We start from the raw sequence: 14,795 nt of genomic DNA on the forward strand, positions 1-14,795 counted from the left end.
TGCCCAAGTCCAGTTCTGGGGTCAGGTGGGAATCATGTCCTCTCGGTGACCTCCTCCAACAGGTGCCCACCTAAAATTTAACTATTGTGTGCACCATTCTAATTTCTTAACCTTGTCCCTCTCTAGAGTCCAGTTGCTATAGCACTTGTGAGTTTGTGATCATACCCTTAGGATAGTGGGTTGAATGGTGTCCTCCAAAAAAGTCATGTCCACCCAGAACCTCAGAATATGACCCTACTTGAAAATACTGGTTTTGCAGCTTTAATCAAGATAAGATGAGGTCATACTGGATTAGTCCAAGACTGCTGTCCATAGAGGAAGAGGGAAGCTTGGATGCACACACAGGAGGAAGGCTGTGTGACCACTGCTGCAGAGCCTGGAGTCGTCCTGCCTCAAGCCGAGGAATGCTGGCCGCCAGTGGAAGTTAGGAGAAAGGTAGGAACACTTTCCCCCTCTGAGCCCTTAAGAAGGAACTCACTCTGCCTACACCTTGATTTCGGGCTTTAGGACTCTCGAGCTGTGAGAAAACAAATTTATGTCATTTTTAAGCCACTCCATTCGTGGTGATTTATAGCAGCGGCCCTAGCAAGGTATGTATGTGATACAGATTCCAAAGGTTGCTTTTAAAGTTGGCCTGAGAATAGCTGAGATGAAAAAGAATGAAAAGTACCAACAGTTTCTGAAACTGAAAGACCCTTCCTTGCTTAGCACGGACAAGATTATGCTGGGAAAACATATTTATTCTGCTTCCTTTGACACTCCTCCCTGATGTTCTCTCTCGCTTTCAATTTAGTGGCACAGCTCTCTCCATTCCCCCCCATTCCCCTAACTCTCTCCTCTGTCATCTTCTTGGGCTTCGTGTTCGCTACCTGCCCCTTAGATGTCGGTGTGTCCCAGGGCTCCATCTTCCGTGTCCTCAGAATCCTCACTCCCCCGAATGACCACGTCCTGGTCCTGATTTCGGGGACCACTTGTGCACTGATAACTCGAGATTCTTCCTCTCCATTGCAGTGATTTCCTCTGAACTCCAGACCAACTTCCCTGTACATCAGAATCGACAGGTCCAAGTTCACACCCATCATATTTCCCCATTTGATTTATATTATATGAATGGCCCAACCTTTAATTTAGATACCAAATCAAAAATCCTGGGAATGACCCTCGATTCATCCCCCCTCATCCTTCACCTTCCTCGGGAAACTCTCGTGTAACTGTTATAGGGGCGGCCTCAGTGGATATATCCCTACCCTGTCCAACTTCTCAGGGGAAAATAGTTCTAAAACCGGCATTATAACATTGTATGTAACATTATATGGGTACAGATATGTCTATAGGCATAGGTGTAAGTATAGATATATGAAATCAGCTATTAAATTGTGATTTTATTTGTTCAACTACTATAAATATCTATAATTGCACGTTTGACAGCATTTGGTAACCAAACCGACGGAGTTTGAAGGAACTGGGAGTTTTCTGAAGGCAGTGGCTTCATCAGGTAGGTAGCAGATGATGACTTACAGTTACCCTCGGGGATAAGAAATCTCCTTTTTTTTTTTTTTGCATATTATCACATACGATACTTTAAAAATGTACTTTTATGTCTTAAAACATGTGGCTGTAATTATGATTGCTGGTGATACTGGCATTCTCTCTAAGAAGACTTAATGAAATTAAAATGTTCTCTGGCCCTGGCCAGCGTGGCTCTGTTGGTCGGGTGTTGTGGCACCGAAAGGTTGCTGGTTGACTCCCAGTCGGCGCAAGTCCTGGTTTCGGACTCAGTCCCTGGTGGGGATGTGCTGGAGGCAGGCCGTCGATGTTCCGCTCTCACATGATGTTTCTCTCTCCCTCTCCCTTCCTTTCTCTCTAAAAAGCAATAAAAATACATATTTTTAAATGTTATTTTGCATGGTGAAAAACTGAATAGGATTTCTGAAAATTTTAAAATCTAAGATACATCATAAAGCTTGATTAGTTAAGAGACATCTATCACTTCCAAATATCAAAAAAAAAAGGGAGGGGGTATGTGGGAGCCAGCAGTTGCATGGAACTTGCACATTTAATAATTTCACGGGATTTCCTATAATTACTTAATGACAAATTGCTTCCCCCCCCCCCCCCCCCCGTACCTGTAAATTAGATGAGGTATAACACCATCCTTAACAGTTCTAAAGGAGTTTCTTGCTTGAAGTAGCTATTACTTGAAGATTGACCGCTGGATTGATTGATTGATTTTACACATTTCTCCGTCTCCTAGATATTGTAACTGTGTTCCCACCTGGTTCCAGAAATCATCAGAAACCAGAAACCAGACAATGGGGGGAACTTTTTTGGCTCTTTGACTTTCTTTCTCCCCATGGGCTTTAGGGGAGGGCTGACTATGTGCTTGTTTAGATAGTGGCTTCGATTCTCTTGGCCTGTGGCTATGGGAATTAATAAATATGAGTGCAGTAGCTAATACTAAAGAATAGAACATTAATACAGTGAGGGAGGGGGAAGTGCTTTGGGGAAGAATTAGATGGAAACTTTGGGGACTTTTGAAAACTCTTTGTGAGGTTTTATCTAAAACGTTTATAGTTATATCTATACTTAGACAGCATCGCTTACAGACAGCATGTATTTGGGACTCTGAAGAGGTCATTCTGACGGTCTCGGCATTTTAATGTGATAGTGTTTAGCATGCTTCCATTCAAGGCAATTACTGACATGGTTGAGTTTAATCTACCATTTTACTATATGTTTCGTTTTGGTTCCTCTTTTTTTGTTTTACTTTCTTTTACATTATATAAAAACTTCTAGAATTTTATTTTAATTTGCCTTTGGTTTTCTGTTACTCCTCTGGGCAAGATTTTTAGTGTCTGCTCTATGGATTACTATATGTACCCTTAATCTCTACTGCTTCCTGGTCTTTGAATTTCCTCTGAACTTTGTTCAAATGCCAGAAACAAAGTTTACTTGAGAGAGTTACAGTAAGCTATGTCTTGGTCTTTCTGATTCCATTTGTGCTTAAATTAATTTTATCTAGATTACACTGAAAAATTCCTAAAGGCACTCACTTTCATCTTCAATCTTAGCTTCTTAAATGCAGCCTCTCTCATCCAGTTCCAGCACAAATGGCAATCACTTTGTCCCATTATCAAGCAGAATGGGACGATGCTTAGTCACCCCGGAATGGTGGGCAGGTAATTTCCACACGCCCAAGGCATTCTGTGGGGACCAGGCCAGGGATAAAGGTTTATTCAGATTCAGCACAGAATAGCCAAGCTAGACTAGAATAGGGCGGAACACCCAAGGAGGAGAGAAATGCTATTAAATCAGTGTTATTAGAGCTTGTAGCAAAAATAACTGTAAGAGCTTGTCTTCCTAGAACTTACTGGAACATACCTAAAGATGAAGGTGTAAATGTTTTTAAAATGGGTAATAGACAATTTCTCTTGGAAATACCTTTCTAATACCACTACTAGAAAGGAAAAAAATTCACTCAACTAAAAGTTTAAGCTTACAGACATTCATAGGTGCAAAATTACAATACACACATACAGATGCTCATTAGGAAAGCATTGTGGGGGAGATGGTAGGAAAAAAGAACATTTTTTTTGTAATGACAACAACTAGTAACAACTTAAAGATCTTCGAATAGAAGACTGAAAACTTTTTCTGATGCATAAAACTCAAAAGAAGGAAGATTATGTGCTGCTATGGAAATATGTCCAAAATATATAATTAAGTGAAAAAAAGTAAGAACCAGAAGCGTGTATTTGGTGTGTTCATGCATCTATTTGTTGATATTTACGGGATATAGACATAACTGAGTTTTGAGCAGGATTATAAGAAATCGGTAACTGTGGTTTTTGTGGGCTGATGTGTAAAGGAGGCTTATAGTTTCATTTTAGGCCTGTCTGTGCAGATTAGGTTATTACCATGTGTTTTTTTATTTTTAAAAAATAATAATTTTAAAAATCAAAGAATGTGTTACTTGATTCAGAAAGAACCTTGTTTGTTATTTATTTTGGTTGTTATGCTCAATTTATAATCAATTATAATCTCTGTAAGGATATAGAAGAAACAAAATCAGTTGCATCTGGGAAAGAAAACTGTGTGACTGAGGGATATAGGGGAGAGTTTCAACTATGTCCTTTCGTATTTCTTGAAATTTTATCCATATAAATACATTATTTGGTAAAAAAAATTAAAATATTCCCCCAATGATAAAAAAATAAAATAAGACACAGATCTGAAGTATGTGTATGCTCGGGCCAAGTTTGTCAGTAGTGGGATTTTTCTAGCACGAAGAGACAGACCTTAGGTTCCAGGTAGCCTGAGTTTGGATGCGGGCTGTGGGGCAGTAGGCTGAATGCCGGCTCCTGGCACCTAACAAGTCTTAGAAGTTGGCTTCATAGAGCTGGGAAAACAAGAGCCCCTAACGCACAGGGGCTGGTGGGGACACGGGCCCTCCCACAGGGAGGAGGGAGCCCTTGTCCCAGGCCAGATGAGCTCGGCCTCATGGGTCATCCTCCAGACACTTCTGCTTATCTCTTTACACACTTATTTTTTTAAAAGTAGCTTCCTGCAGAAAACTATAAAATCATACCAAAATATAAAATCATACCAAAAAGAAAATAGCCATCTGCTTATTTAAAATAGGGGGCAAAACCAACCTAACAGATCACCTGAAACCAGAGCCGACACTTAAAATTCCTCTCTAAGTTGTTACAGACCGTGCTTGTGAAGTTTGCTAGGAGCTTTTCTTAATCGGCACAGGGCAGCTCTGCCCTAGTGCTTGATTCTTCCTCGCAGCAGAGATGCCGGTCACATCCCCGCCCTACACCTTGTGGTCAACATCAGGCATTAGATTTACTCCTTTGAAGGAGAAGCCAAGTCTGAAACTTACTCTTATCAATTGCAACACTTGCCAAATGGCACATGTTCTGCTGAACAGGGCAAGTGAGCAACCAGGCCGCCCTGTCGGGGGGTTAACCTAAGCAGACGGCCGGCATGTGGACAGGCTCACCCGGGAACCAGCGCGAGCTGTCCTCTAAGAAGAGGCTGACGCTGGCCAGGGTGCTTAGGTGTTCCAATAGGAAAGGACTACGTGGAAACCACATTTCTTTTATACAGGGAAACTTTATGGATTAATATATATATAGTTATTTAATATCCATATTGAGCAGAGACTATTGACAGGATTGGAACAGACACAATACAAGAGCTCATTAAAAATGTTTGTTCAATATGTATTTTTTTAAGAGTTTTATTTTTTCATTTTTAAAATTGATTTTAGAGAGAGGAAGGGAGGAAGAGAAACATCAGTGTGGGAGAGAAACAGGTATCACACAGGGATCAAACCTGCAACCCGAGCATGTACCCTGATTAGGAATCAAACCCAGCACCCTTCGGTGTATGGGACAATGCTCAGGCCAACTGAGCCACACCGGCCAGAGCTCAATATGTATTTTTAATTCATCATGTTAGTAAAATCGACAAGATTGCTCATGTTCAGTGTTAATGAGGGTGTGGCTGCACAGGTAATCCCCAAATGCTGTCGATAAGAGTATAAATTAGTCAGACTTTGTATTAGTGTGGCTGAAAAAGGAGCCACACACTCAACCTGACAAGCTCAGGGGAGGCCAGCCGGGCAAGTCCTGCAAACTCAGACTCAGAGTTCCTAACGAAAAGCAAGTCAGGGCAGGTCGTCGAGCCCTAGGCCTGTAGCTTCCTTGACAAAGGTCAGTCTTTACCGTAACTGAGTCTGTCTGTTGTCTTTTTGCATCTGAGAAAACATAGTTTGAAATGTCAGAGTCATCTTATTTTCCAGACCCCTCAGGGCACGACCTCAGCACCAGAGCCAGGAGCCCACAGAACCCCTCATTTTTATCTTGCTCCCCACGTGCCATGTCTGTGTGCTATAAATGTTTATTATTAACTGTCCTGTACCCTCCAGTGTAAATGAGTATGTGTCTCTCCATTTTACTCTTTACCCAGTCCCAGAGATTTCCCCGCTTTGCTCTCTCCCGCCTCCCTAATCTACCACCAGTAGATTTCATGTAAACCGCCTCATGTCTCCTTACATCACGATCGAGTGGGACTCATTCCAGGGGCACAAGGGTGGTTCAACACGCAAATCGATCAGTGCGATACACCACAGTAACAAAATAAAGCACAAAAACTATGATCATATCAAGAGATACAGAAAAGGCATTTCACATGATACAACATCCATTTATGATTACAACACCCAAAAATGGGTATAGAAGGAAAGCACCTCAACATAATAAAGACCATGTATGACAAACCCTCAGCTAACATCGTGCTCAATGAACAGTGAGACATAAAAACAAATAAAAATTCATAGACACAGACAACAGTGTGGTGGTTACCAGAGAAAAGGAGGGTAGTTAAGGGTCACGGGGGTCAAATACATGGTAGCAGGTTTGACTCTGGATGGTGAACACACAATGCAATATACACACGATGAATCATAGAATTGTATACTTGAAACCTATATAATCTTATTAAGCAATGTCACCCCAATAAATTTAATTTTAAAAATTTTACTTTAAACTGGAAACTGCCATTCTCTGGAGCATTTTCTCAGTTTGTTAAGATTTTACTTCCTGGGAATTATCAGTTTGGCTCAAATAACGTTTCTTATATCAACATGAGCAAAATGTTAAATGTATGTGTACTTTAATGAGAAACGGAGCTTCTAAGAAGCGCCTTTGCTTGAGAGTAACTCACCCAGCAGAAATAACGTGGGTGGGTGAGCAAGGCCCCTGCTGTCCACCTTCACACCCTACCCTGCGTGATGGAGCCACCTTCAGTCCCTCTGCAGGCCTTGTCCAAAGCCGGCGCCTAAACCTGTCCGCTCGCAGCAAACAAGCTGCTGAGAGAGACCTTAAAGAGCCCTCTAGTGGCAGCTTTTTAGAGAACAGGCTCCGTAAGGTATTTGCCTCAAGCCTTCCTTCCCACCCTGTGGTCAAGGGCAAGTGGACTATCAGGTGATTGATGCTTGGCCACCTCTCCCCCCCCTTCCCTCCCCCCCCAGGTTCTGAGACTGGGTAGGCACAGCCCTCTGCCTTGGATTGGCCATGAGATCTGCGTGGTACAACCCCCAGTTCCTACCCACCAGTGTGCCAATCCAGAGAGCCAAGGAAGATGGCAACATCTCCAAAGATGTTGTCTTGTGTGGACCCCCCCCCCCTTAAAACACAAGGACACACTGGTAAGCAATCCATGGAGCACCTTAGGTTTCCAATTGTTTTCTTGAAAAGAATGCAAATTAACTTTTTAAGTGGCCTCGAGTTACACAAGGTTGAGCAAATAAGGAAAAGTTTACTTACCCTGGTAGGAAAAATGGGGGTGGGGGTGGGTAGAGCAACGTTTCTATTTGCAGAGTGCTTATTGCGTGCCAGGTGTCACGGCTGCCACATGTGCTAGTGTAGTGTGCTGGGCCACCGCAACTCCTCTGTGCACATCAGCAAAATGTGGGTGCAGGCTTGGCAGAGATACAGAGCCTTTGTGTGAAGCCAGAAGTGCCTGTTTGCAGGCAGGTTTCCCATGTGGGAAGAGAAGGAGACTTGACTTTAATTCCCACTCCCATTCACCCTGTTGGCTGACACCTTGGTGGAGTCCACTACCTGCGCAGATGTATGAGCAGTTTTTAGTGTTTGCAGTGTCAAAGGCACCCAGTCAAAGGGAAGAGTAAAGGGGAAGACTGAAGTCTAGCCTTGCTATGCTGGCCAAGCCCTGAACCCTGTCAGTCTGGAGGGGTCACCCTGTGTGATAGGTACAAAGGTGTCCTTGTGCTGTTAGCCCTGGGTCTGTCTTATGTCAGCCTCTGATGACTCTACAAAGTAGGCAGAGGTTGATTTGCTGTGAAGCTAACAAGGCAGATGCTCTCAAGACCCAGGAGGGGCCCAAGCACAGATTCACAGGGTCATATTTCATCCTAAAATTTGCAAAAATAAAATAATTTGTGTGTCATCGCTTAAAACTATTGTCATAGCAACTTTTGGAGGCAAGTGTAATCACTGTCCCCATTTTGTAACTGAGACCCCGAAAGGTTAGGTAGCATTACTGTTCAGTGGCAGAGCTGGATTTGCTGCAAGCTGACCGATGCCAAGGCCAGAAGATGACGGAGAACATGCATGTCGTTTGCTAGGGGACAAAGCATCCAGGAGAATGCTATGAGGTGCTGCTCATTCTGGCCCCAAACTGTCAAAAATCTCTATGAAGCCAAAATGAGAAAAACCTTTAGATGTTCTAGTCAGAGGAGACTGACAAGAGGCAGGGAACAGATCCTTTCTGAGGTCCAGACCAGAAAGATGCAGGGGTCGTCCTGAAACCAGCCCCACAGGCATCCTGCGGCCATTGAATAATTTAATGTACAGTCTAATGCAACACACTGCAGTTCCCCTAAAACTTAAATTTATGTAGTTTAACAGTCTAGAGGGGAGTGGTCTGGGGACATAGGTCAGCTCTGGCAGGCTAAGTCATGGATTCTGAGATGCTGTGGCCACCATCCTTCTCCACCCAGAAGGAAGAGACAGTGAGAATCCCTCCATCTAGATGGAATCAGCTGTCAGATGTAGCTGCTTGAGAAGTTGAGAAGTTGTCTCTTATTAGGCTGAAAGGAAGGAGGGAAGATGGATGTTGGATCCCTGGCAGCTTCTGTCAACTAACTCCATGAGCCAAGAACGGTTTAACTTAGGGAACTGCGAGGCCTGAGATCTGTGTGCTGTGTGGGAATCACTGTGACCTGTAGGTAAAGGGGGTGAGCAAGAGAGACAGCCCTTGCCCAGAGGCCATGAGAACAGGCTTCGTGGAGCAGGGGGAACTCGGAGCACTGTGCCAGTGGCTGCAGGTGCTGTGGCCTGTGGCAATCCGACAAGCAAATGCAGAGGGAACCTGAGAGGGATTCCTATTGACTCACTAGGAGAGTTAGGAGACCCAAGAAGAAGATCCCTGGCCCCGGGAATAAGCAGAAGACAATGAAAAAAATGACAAAGAAGGGAGAGGTCCACGGCAGAGCGAGTCCACAGGCCCTTAGTGAGGGGTGACTCACGTTGCACAAGGACGCGTGAGTGGTGACCACATCCTTCCCTCCCCAGATCAGCCAGGCTTCTGCAAGGACGCCTGCTTTAGACTCATTGTCTCTGCCTCCCCTCCTTGTCACCAACCCAATGAAGCAGCCCCTGCTCTGCTCTCCGGGGACATCATTATTGCCCAAGGCAGTAGGTTCTTTGCATGTGTAGGTGGCTTTCTTCTGCGTCACTTACGTGACTAACCATTTGCTTCTCCAGACTCCCGTCGTAACTTCTGTGACACCAGGTTCTCATAACTCTCTCTGGCTTTATCGTCTCCTTCCCTCCCTAGGCCCCTCCTCCTCAGGGTGGCATGTCAGGAAGAGAAGAATGGTTCTCTCAGGTCCCACCGCAACGTTCTCCTGGTTTCCAAGGCTGCGAAGCTAGTGTTCCAGGCACGTTTTAGGCCCTGCCAGACAGACTCACGGGGAGACTTGGGGAGAGATGGAGGGTGCGAGAAAGCCTGGAGAAGAATCTGATCAAGGCAGTTTTGGGTTCTCAAAGTCCACAACCCTTAGGTAGGTTAAGAGTCACTGCTTTACACAGTCCCCTTAGAAAATGCATCTGCGCTCATAGTTGGAGTTTATGTATGTAGACGATTTCTGTTAGTCAGCCACTGTGCAGTAACGCTGCATAACAAACACCACGTAGTTCAGTGACTTGCAACAACAGCGTTAATAGTTTTTTGCTCACAGCTCTGCTTCAGGCTCCGGTCACCAGGTTGTGATTGGGTTCAGATTTGCTCTGTGTGTCTTCACAGTCTCCTTGCTTGACAGTTTCCCAGGGTATGTTCTTCCCATGGAAGATCCCAGAAGCCTAAGGGAGAAGCCAGATCGCCCAGAGCAGGACCAGAGTGGGCAGGACCAGCCCACTGCCTCATGCCTGGAGCCTAGAGCAGGTCTCCTTCAGCCGGCGAGAGGCAGAGACAAGCAGAGAGAAATGTGTGTTGGTGGCACAGAGGGGAGGCGGTGCAGTGTAGAGGATGCAGTTGCACGTGGGGCTCACATCTGACACTATCTGGGTCCAGTTTGACTGGCACCTTTGGGATCCTTCAAGTGCTTTCCCAGAGAGCTGGATTCCCACGTTTTCCTAGGAGGCTATGGGGTTCACACCTGCAGTCTCAGCTGCTCCACAAAGCCAGGCAGCCGCCACCTCCGAGGGGCTCCCAGACAGCAAGCTGGTGGGTGACCACCCCTAGGACACTCGTCCTTGGCCACTGTCCACTGTGCGTCCCCTGGGCTACTTCACACCATCCTGCTACCAGATCAATGGCTTCCCTCCACACAATCTTCAGTTTTCATGTCCCTGTAGTGGAAACTCTGCTTGTCCCCACATTTCCAGCCCTCAGTTTCCTCATCTATAAAATGGATGGTTTTCCGTTTTGGGGGGATTTGCTTTTTGTTAGATTGCCTTTTTTTTTTTAAGAAGGGCTATTTTGGAGCTAAGTTTTATGAGGGACTCCAATATGGGTTACAGAGGAAACTTTTGACAGAAGATGGGATGCAATCAGGACATCAGATGTACAGAAGAGAGACTAGGCATCAACAAATAGCCAAGACCACCAGATGCAAGAATCACAAAGCCGTGGCTATTCATTTGCCAGACAGGGGCACCAATTCCAGTGAAGAAATTCTCTGAGAAGTTGTCTGAGAAGGAAAGGCTTTTAAAGTGACAGTGAGCCCTGGCTGGTGTTGCTCAGTGGTTGAGCATTGACCCATGCACCAGAAGGCCTCATTTCCCTGTCAGGGCACAAGCCCAGGTTTCGGGCTCGATCCGCAGTAGGGGGCATGCAGGAGGCAACCGATTGATGTTTCTCTCTCATCATTGATGTTTCTCTCTGAAACATCCCTTCCTCTCCCTTCCTCTCTCCTTCCTCTCTCTCTGAAATCAATGAAAACGTATTTAAAGTAAAAAAAAAAGGGTAAAAGGAAGAAAAACAATAAAGTGACAGACAGTGAGAGGGGGAGGGGAGTTGCTCATGGTAATTATGCTAATTAAACATTGAAAGCCAGGACAAAAATTAGGACAGAACCAGTCCATAGATCTGTGCAGAGTTGGTTAAAGCAAGTGCTGTCATTTGTTCCAAGGAAGGGTGAGGTAGGGAGGGGAATGGGCAGTCTGCTAACAGCTAAATCCCTTAGATAATTTTTTTAAGACTTTATTTTTTTATAGAGCAGCAAAATTGAGAGAGAAGTACAGAGATTTCCCATATACTCCCTGTCCTACACATGCATAACACCCCCCCACACACACAGAGTGGTACATTTGCTATTGTTGATGAATCTAAACTGATACATCATAATTACCAAAGTCCATACTTCACATTAGGGTTCACTCTTGGTGGTGTGCATTCTATGGTTTTAGACAAATGTATAAGACACATATCCAACATTATAGTGTCATACAGAGTATTTTTACTTCCCTAAAAATCCTTAGCGCTCCACCCCCCAACCTCTGGCAACCACTGATCTTCATACTGTGAGACATTTTTAACCCCAAAAGAGAGCCCTAAGGCCCAAACAAGGGTTGACACATGGATAGGGCGCTGGCGATGCTTTAATTGTATGTTGTTTTACACAAAAAGAATATGCAAAAGGATATCCATTGTATGTTTTATGTAAAAAACCTAGAAAATATTCTTAGTAAGCATACTTTTTTTTTTTAACTTACTTTTCCTATAAAGCCATGTTCATTTCCTCAGTTTGGGGGACAAATCCACTGTATTTTCATTTTTTGGGGCATTATATATCCAAAAAGCAAACAATTATTGGGTGCTTACCATGTGCCAAACATTATGCTAAGCATTTTACTTGCAGTGATACTCAGAAAATCTCATGAGATTTGGATGCATTGCCATCCTATTCTACAGATACGTATTGCAAAATCTCTTGTTATTAAGATTATCGATATAATAAGTTCATATTTATTCTAGTTAAAAATGCAGAAATACTATGTTTTAGTTAAATGATTGACAAAAGTTCAATAATATTTTACACTGGGACACGGGCCACATGCTTTGGTTAAGAGTGTAAATTGATGAGACCGCAGAGAGTGCAATTCGACAGAATGTTTATATTCCTTTCCCCAGTGATCATACTTTGGGGAATTTATCATCCCCGCGCAGATGCAAGAGCCGTGTGCTCAGTAGTATCCACTGAAGCCTTGTTTGTAATTGCAAAAGACCAGGGGGAAGTATGAATGTTTATAAGCAGAGAACTGGTTAAATAAACCTGTACAAGCACAACACGGACTACTACACGTCAGGAAAGAATCATGAAGAAACCACATGCTAACGTGAAAATCTCTCCGAGACACAAAACGCGAGCAAAGCAAGGTGTGAAAGGCTGTGTGCAGCCGACCACCGCTGCTGTTGCTGAGCCTGAGAAGGGCTACACCTGCCGGAGAGAAAGCCTTGTGGTTAACGGGGCCCAGATTCACATTCATAACCCGAGCCCAGCGGCTATTTGCAGAGCCCCGCACGCGCCCAGCAGCCCGGGGGAAAAACTGCGGGCCCGCCGCGGAGCCCAACCTTAGGAGGAGCTCCAGGATTGTGTTTTAGCCAATCGGCTGAGATCCGCTCTGTCCAATCAAAGCTGCTCGGCTCTCCTCATTTGCATCTTTGCCCACCAATCAGAGTGACTCCATAGCGACCAACCAGAACTCGAGATTTTAACCAATCAGGGTGGTGCTAGTTGGGCCAATCAGACTGTGAAAAGTGGGCCAATCGGGGGCCAGGGTGACACTTTCTCTATAAAAACGAGCCTCCGGCGCATCTTCCCGCGCGCTCTAGGTGTGCAGCGGCGGCCGCGCCTCCTCAAGTTGCGAGTTGTTTACCTGAAGAACGTTTCTTTAGGTTTGCGAGTTGTTTACCTGAAGAACGTTTCTTTAGGTTCGCGAGTTGTTTACCTGGAGAACGCTTCCTTTCATTCTGCACGCGAGGTTAGAAACTTCTGTTGGCATCGGGTCGGTGGCAGCGGCATTCTGTTGACACTGAAAAACGAGAAGTGGCACATATTCGGAGCCGGTTACCACCTGCCTGCGTTTCTGGGACCCTCCCCTGTCACCTACTTGCAGGCTCTGAGCAATGTCACGCCCCGCGTGCGACGGTCGATTCCGCGTGTCAGCTGGGCCGCGTCCAACACCGGCCTGGATGTCGCTGTGAAGGTGCTTTTCAGGCACGATGAGCATTTAAGTCGGTGAACTTGGAGTCGCTGAGGAAAGGGGAGTAAGCCCTATTCAATCAGATGAAGGCTTTAAAAACGAAGTCTGAGGCCCCCCGAGACGGAGTTCTGCCTCCGGACCGCAGCCCAGAGCCGACTGCCGCCTGCGTTTGCAGCCTGCGGGCTCCGGGCTGCAGCCTGTCGACTCCCCGCATCTCCAACGCTTGGCTTCCCCTCCAGAGTCCAGATTTGCCAGCCCCGCAATCATGTGAGTCAGTGCCTCAAAATAAATGTGTGTCCTTCTCGCTCCATGTATATGGAGGGGAGGGGCTGTTTCTCCTCCGGAGAACGTCTGTAGAACTATTATCACGGGTCGAGCGGTCTGGAACATCTCGATTGAGGGGCGCTCTTGAGATCAATGCTTTTGGAAGAGTCATGAATGAAAGGCAGGGGAGCCCATTCCTATCAGTCAGCCCTTGTGGGGAGACGGCAGGGTAGAGGGTAGGTCTGGAGAGCGTGCAGGAGCTAATCAACACCTAGAGGATGTTTGTGCTTGTTTTACAGGAGTCGGAGAATAGTGCCCTCAGCTCTTTTAATGGCCAGCCCAATAAATAAATTTATTTATTTACTATTTATTTACTTATTTATTTTTAACGTATCTTTATTGATCTCAGAGAGAGGAAAGGAGGGGGAGAGAGAGAGACAGAAACATCAATGATGAGAGAGTCATTGATCAAGCCCACAACCCGGGCATGTGCCCTGACCGGGAATCGAACCCGGATTGCCTGGACCCTAGGTCAACCCTCAACTGCTGAGCCACGCCCGGCCTGGCCAGCCCAATAAATTTAATAATAATAAAAAGATACATTACTGCCACATATATGCTTTAATTTGATGGCGGTTATACACTCAAGTGGCCTGCCAGTAGAAACCGCCCCCGTCACCCCCTGAAGAGGTCCATGGGTCCCATAAACAAGATCTGAGAATTCTTGCAGTGGCAGAGGTTGGGGTTAACTTTATTAAATCCAGCGTTTCCCAGATTTATTTGTCCACAACCTGCATTTCACATCACATAATATCCTAAGGAATACACTTTTAACTGTGCCTGGGCTTTCTTCAGGAATGCCAGCCTCCAGTTAGTGTTCCTAGAAGGAAACACGGTTCCCTTTGTGAGGAAGATTCCAGGAACTGACTGTGGCAAAAACAGGGTCTGCCTGTACACGTCTGGTTGAGCACCATAAAATGGGAACAGAACAAACACACCTAACTGGAAAGGAGAGCCAGAGGGGAAAATAAGGGAGGGGTGGAGGCTGTTTTGAAGCAGGTTTGAAAGATACAATAAGGCCATAGCCAGTTTAGCTCAGCGGTCAGAGCCTCTGACTGCAGGGTCCTGGGTTCGATTTCAGCCAAGAGCAGGTATCTTGGTTGCAGGCTCAATCCCTGGCCCTTCTCAGGGCACATGCAGAGGGCAACCAGTTGATGTGTGTTTCTCTCACATCAATGTTTCTCTCTCTCTCTCTCACCCCCTTCCACTCTCTGAAAAGCAATGGAAAAA

At 45.4% G+C, this 14,795-nt stretch overlaps 1 long non-coding RNA gene across 3 annotated transcripts in view; it reads left to right on the forward strand.

Moving 5' to 3' along the window:
* The window catches only part of LOC107545744 (uncharacterized), a 35,144-nt gene that overhangs the window by 7,822 nt on the left and 12,527 nt on the right, over nt 1-14,795 (forward strand). Inside the window, exons 1-3 of one of the 3 annotated variants that reach the window (XR_015714245.1) lie at nt 203-435; nt 1,429-1,495; nt 7,043-7,110. This is a non-coding gene — a long non-coding RNA (uncharacterized LOC107545744). Of the gene's footprint in view, nt 1-202; nt 436-1,428; nt 1,496-7,042; nt 7,111-14,795 lie in introns of those variants that run through there. The other 2 variants (XR_015714244.1, XR_015714243.1) reach the window with 2 other exon arrangements.

This window comes from Miniopterus natalensis, chromosome 3 (genome assembly GCF_054644295.1).
Source record: "Miniopterus natalensis isolate mMinNat1 chromosome 3, mMinNat1.hap1, whole genome shotgun sequence".
Lineage (NCBI taxonomy): Eukaryota > Metazoa > Chordata > Mammalia > Chiroptera > Miniopteridae > Miniopterus > Miniopterus natalensis.